This window comes from Vigna angularis, chromosome 5 (genome assembly GCF_016808095.1).
Source record: "Vigna angularis cultivar LongXiaoDou No.4 chromosome 5, ASM1680809v1, whole genome shotgun sequence".
Classification (NCBI taxonomy): Eukaryota; Viridiplantae; Streptophyta; class Magnoliopsida; order Fabales; family Fabaceae; genus Vigna; species Vigna angularis.
This window is the reverse complement of record NC_068974.1, coordinates 13,987,597-13,993,596: the sequence shown is the minus strand read 5'-3', so window position 1 is coordinate 13,993,596 and position 6,000 is coordinate 13,987,597.

Here is a 6,000-nt window from a genome sequence, read left to right as displayed (position 1 = left end):
TGTTGCGCGCGATGGTGGCCGAGGAGACGATGGGCGACCAATTGGGATTTTCTGATTTAGGGTTCCATGGCACGATGGGCGATGGTTGGCCGAGGAGACGATGGGCGATGGTGGCCGAGGAGACGATGAGCGACCCACTCGTGCGTCTGATTCGATTGAACAACGACCAATTGGGATTCTGATTTAGGGTTCCATGGCGCGATTCTGGTGGCACCAATGACGATGACAGTGGGCGACGACAGCAACGACTACAAAGGTGAGAGCGGCAGCGACGAAGGACGAAGCGAACGACACCGACGAAGGACTCGCAACGGCAACGTTGGTGGAGGCAGCCCTTGGGGAGAACAACGGTGGTGGCGGCAAAGCGAAGGAGCAACTCGAAGAAGAAGAACCGAAGAAGCAAGGAAGAAATGAGCAGTAATGAGCAGTGGCAGCACGAAGAGAAACAAGAAAAAGCAGAACCGGAGCGTGAGAAGAAATGAACCAACTTTGAGAATTTTGAAGCCTATATGCTTCGGTTTGGAAGGAACCGAAGCCGAACATTGTTTTGTTCAGGCTTTATGCCTCGGGTCTAAGTTGACCGAGGTGTTAGCTTAGGCTTTCAGCCTCGGGTCTACAGGCAACCGAGGTAGTATCACCTTTTCGTAATTGTCAGTCCAAATTCTGAACTCTCTGTCATCTTTTAGGCACCGATTATGCTTCGGTTTTATATGCAACCGAGGTTGTATCTGGCTTTTGCACCGGTTCAGCATGCAACCGAGTTATATAAGATCGACTTTATTACAAACTTGCCACCGCCTTGTCATAGACAGCGGTTTGGTGTCAAATGAAGTACAATGTGCGAGTTTAAAAGCCAATATTGTACTAGTGCAACTCTTCTCGGATCTTCATGTCAACCAAATTCAAACAAGCATTCACTCCATCTTTTGTTTTTGCTTGAATGTTGAGTAGCGTACCAATCAATCTATCACACACATTCTTCTCTACATGCATTACATCTATGCAATGTCTAACATATAACTTTCACCAATATGGAAGATCAAACAATATTGATTTCTTCTTCCAAGGGGTCGTTATAGATGACTTCTTGGATGTTTTCCCAAATACATGATGCACTTTATTAACTTTTAACGGACTTCAAGGCTAGTAAGTGGAATTGGTGCATCATCTTTCTCTTGTTGTCCATTGAATATCTTTTTAACCTTCGATATGGATGATTAGGTTGTAAAAATCTTCGATGACACATATACATTGTCTTCCTTCCCTGTTTTAATTGCTGAGCTGTAGTGTTTTCTACACATATAGGACATGCTTTATGACCCTTCACACTGTACCCCGACAAATTACCGTAAGCTGGGAAGTCATTAATGGTGCAAAATAACATGACATTCATCATGAAAGTTTCAGAAGCAAAGGCATCAAATATTTCACTCCCACCAACCCACAACAACTTCAAGTCTTCAACTAGGAGCCTAAGATAAACATCTATGTCAACATTCACACCATCATGTACTTTCTTTTCATGCACAATCTAGGAGATAAATTGTAAATTATCAGTATAACGGGCTAACAGTTGTGATTAAAACTTAAATTACCAAATGGGTTCATTCCATCAATAGCTAAACCAAACCTAAGATTTCTACATTCTTGACCAAATTGGGGGAATTCTTGTTCAATATTTTTCCATTCTTTTGAATCAGATGGATGCCGAAGCAGTCCATCAGTGGTTCTCTCATCTGCATGAAATCTTAGGTTTTTAGCGTCTTTCGGATTCGCGAACAAACGCTTAAGTTTGGCCATGAGTAGAAGGTATCAAACTAGTTTCAAAGAAGAACCACTTTTTTCTGTGTAACCACTCTCTTCACTGTTGTTTTTAGACTTGTATCATGTTAACCCACATTTTGGAAACTTTGTCAAAACTTCATACTCATTCCTATATAATATGCAATCATTCAGACATGCATGTATCCATTTACATACTACACCCATCGGACAAAGCATTTTTTTGGCATCACAATTACGAGTAGGTAATGTATTTCCATGTGGCAGCATTTCATTCAATAGCGACAATAATTCTGTAAAACTCTTATCAGTCCATCCATTGGTCGCCTTTAAATTCATGAGTTTTAACACCGTTGACAACCGTGTGAATTTAGTTGAACCCACATATAAAGGAGTCTTTGCATCAGTGGACATCGTTTCATATACATGCGCTTGGGAAAGCTTCTACGCCAACATCGCGAATCATGTCGTCTAAGTTGTCTTCTTCTGGTTGATCTTCTATGGTGGAATCAAATACATTTTAAGTTGGAGAGACAGTTGCAAAGTATATTAATTCGTCGTGCCATATCCATGTTATATAATGTTGTACGAACCCATCATAGATAAGATGTTCCCAAATATTGGTTGCGTTCATTTTCCTCCCATTCTAACAGTTGACATAGGGACATCTAAACTTGACTTCATCATCACTTGTACTCGCATTACGTTGCGCGAACTGTATGAATTAATCCAATGTTGATCCGTACGCATATTTACTGAAATTGTTTACACAATTTCAATAATCTTGAATGATCACTTTGATCATTTTTGTATTCAAGGTCTGACCTTATCCCATTCAAGAAGATTCACTGTTTTTAGTTTATTAAACATATATATTTTAAACAATATATCTAAAATTTCACAAAAAGTTTTGAACATTTCGCATTGCTCTTCAAGTTACACGAAATGAAAGCGATTATAAATCACAATCAAATAAGCACCCGAAGATTAATACAAAACACAACTGCAAATTTTCAAGAAATTTAAGACATGTATATTAAAATTTATATGTATTAATAAACTATGAAAAAGTTATTACTCTTCTTAAACTGTTCAACGGGATAATTCAAGATTAATTACTTGTAAATTATTATTACCATGTCTTCTCTATTCATTTGTAAAAAGTACCTTTGTTCAAAAAAATTTGTATTGAATCTCAAAGGGGAAACTAAGGCTAATTCACAAACAATAATATATATTCAAGCAAACAAATAATTACATATGGAACATCATTCTAATCATCAAATGGCAATAAAACTGCTAGTCCTATAACTAATATATCAATCTCACAACAATAATTATCAAACACATATTCATATTAATCACCAAATAATAATAAAATTCATAATCATATCACCAATATATCAATCTCACAACAATAATTATCAAATTAATATTCATCTTAATCACCAAATAACAATAAAATTGATAATTCAATCACCAATATATCAATATCAAAATAATTATCAAACACAAAAAAAAAACTTGTGAAATGAACTAACTAGTAGCGAAGTGGAGAGCAATGCGCGAAAGATATGGAGGTAGCGTGGAGAGCAGTTCGTTTGGTTGGAGACTCCAAGGAAACAACGGAGTTCCTTTATGTGGCATCGGTGGAGACGTTGGGGCAACGGTGGAGGGAGCAGCAGCAGAGAGAGTAGTGATGCAGAAACGTTGTTGGAGGGAGTGAGATGCACAACCCTCGGTGTGACAAAAATGGAGGCCCCGTTGTCGTTGAAGGTAGTGGCAGAGGGAGCAGCGGTATCATTGGAGGCAATGAGATGCACAACCGTGAGCGCGACACAAATGGAGCCACTATGGTGGAATCCTTGGAGGTTGTTCAGACCTCGATAAATGTACCAAATCGTATCAAGTAATATAAAATTGTAAGCCAAGTATCGTATCCCAGAAGACTCATGACACTAAATAGACATGTAATACCTCAACAAATTACGACTTAAGAATAACTTCATTCGTTTAAAATGCAAAATACAGAAAAAGTAAATATGAATCCAATTTCATCAATTGCGGCAAAACACAAAGGTGAATGAATGATATTGATAATATGAGATGAGTATGTTGTTGGGATTTATATTTCACCGTCCTTACTCTCATGCATATATGAATTTATCTTCTTCATTCAATTGTTAGTGTCACTCTCTAAATTACTTAAAACCCGATCCCTCGGCGAAGAAATTCCAACCTTAATTATTAGACCACAATCCCTTGAATCCCTAATAATTAATTCTGCATTACGAACAAAAGTTTTAGACAACCGAACCTCCTATCCCCATCCCTGGGAAATATTGATTTTGGGAGAAATTCTCCATATCGTGGTTTCTAGGTATTTCCTAATAACAAAGAAGATCATAAAATCATGCCATGAATGGTTAAAACATAACAAGCATAAAGAAAAGGAAAAAACCCCTAACAATTAATGAAAGAAGCATATAGCAATTCAAAACAAATTCAAATACATGAGAGTTTAAAGGTTACATCTTCCCTAACAACAAATAAGATTAGTTCTCCATTGTCATGAAGAAACTAGGTGTACAATGGAATGAAAGTGAAAGAAAAATCCTAGAAACTGAAGAGGAGAGCTCTTGCATCCAATTCTGCCTCCAAAGAGTCGAAAAGTGTGATTTTGCGTCTCTACCATCCTAAGATCCAAACCCCAACATATACAGGTCCTTAAATAGATAAGAAAATAAAGTCCAAGCCCAAGATGTTGGTGCTCCACGCTGCTACTTAGGGCGCCCAGGTGAGCTTGCGAGAGAAGTGGCGCTCAGGGACCCTTGAAGGGCCCCCAAGCGTGGTGCGGCACATGAAGTCTGGCGCTCAACGCCCCTGAAAGGGCGCCCAGGCATGGCTCCATGACATATCGCGCTTGGGGCCTCAAAAAAGGGCCCCCAATCGTCCTGCGGCCTTCTATAGCCTTCTCTTTTGGTGCTTTTTTTGTCCTTCTGAGTTCCAACTGCTTGCTACTTTAACTCCTCTTCTAAATAATTCCAATATCCTACAAAATCAAGGGAAATTAGTAATAAAATCATCAAGTCTAATCTCAACTCTCTTCAATCACAAAATAAACTTGAAACAAGGAATCAATAAAGTTTCTAAGTCAAAAAGGGTTAATTTAATATCAAAATTGAATCACTAATAATGGTAACTTCAACCGTTATTAGAAGTCGACGAAGAGAGCAGTGGAGAAGCGACACAGAAACAGACAACAACGCAACAAGAAGAAGACACACGAGGAAGCAATGAACAGTGCGTTTTGTTTTAACTCTCGAAAATTTTAACCTACGAATGAGCTACTACCTCGGTTCCTCAAATAACCGACGCAGTAGGCACTCTACTGCCTCAGTTGTATAGTATATTGATGCATAAACCTTAGGAAAAACTCAAAATACATTCTGTAATGTCAATTTTGAAATTATAGCCAGTGTATATGCCTCGGTCTGTGGGCAAACCGAACCATAAAGCCCCTACGACATCGGCTAAGCGAGAACCGAGGCAATATAGGTTGCCAAAGTGGATTTTGGAACGTTCAGTTTGAGACGTTGACTAGTTGTGGCTGGACATACTGCCTCGGTTTTGAGCACAACCAAGGCAGTATGCCCTACTCTAGGATTTTTCAGAGGATATTAGTGCTTGCAGAGGGATTTTGCGGAGTTATATGCTTCAATTGACAAGATAACCAAGGTAGAATGTTATTCCCAAAAAGGTGTCAGACAAAAACTCTGATTTGAAGATGGGGCAGTTGGTTGGCGAAGGGTTTTATGCCTCAATTTCTTTTTTAACCGAGGCAATAAAGCCTTTAGGCATCGATTATTTATGAATCGAGGCATATACTTTGGCTCTTATTACGAAACTGCCACCGTGTTTTTATACGCTTCAATTTTTACGAAATCGAAGTGTATATAGCGCATTAGAAACTCTTATTTTTACTAGCGGTATATAATCATTTAAGTATATCTAGCCAATATTAGATTTTGTAGAGAATTTTAATAAAATGATTTAAGATAATATTTTGGATACTATAAATTACATTAAAATATTATATATATTTGGATGTTTACAATGTTAAAAAAACTTAATAATTTTATAAAATTTGTGATAAAATATTTTATTTTTAATATTTTTATTATAGAAAAATATTACAAAGTGTTTTGGTTGAATTGG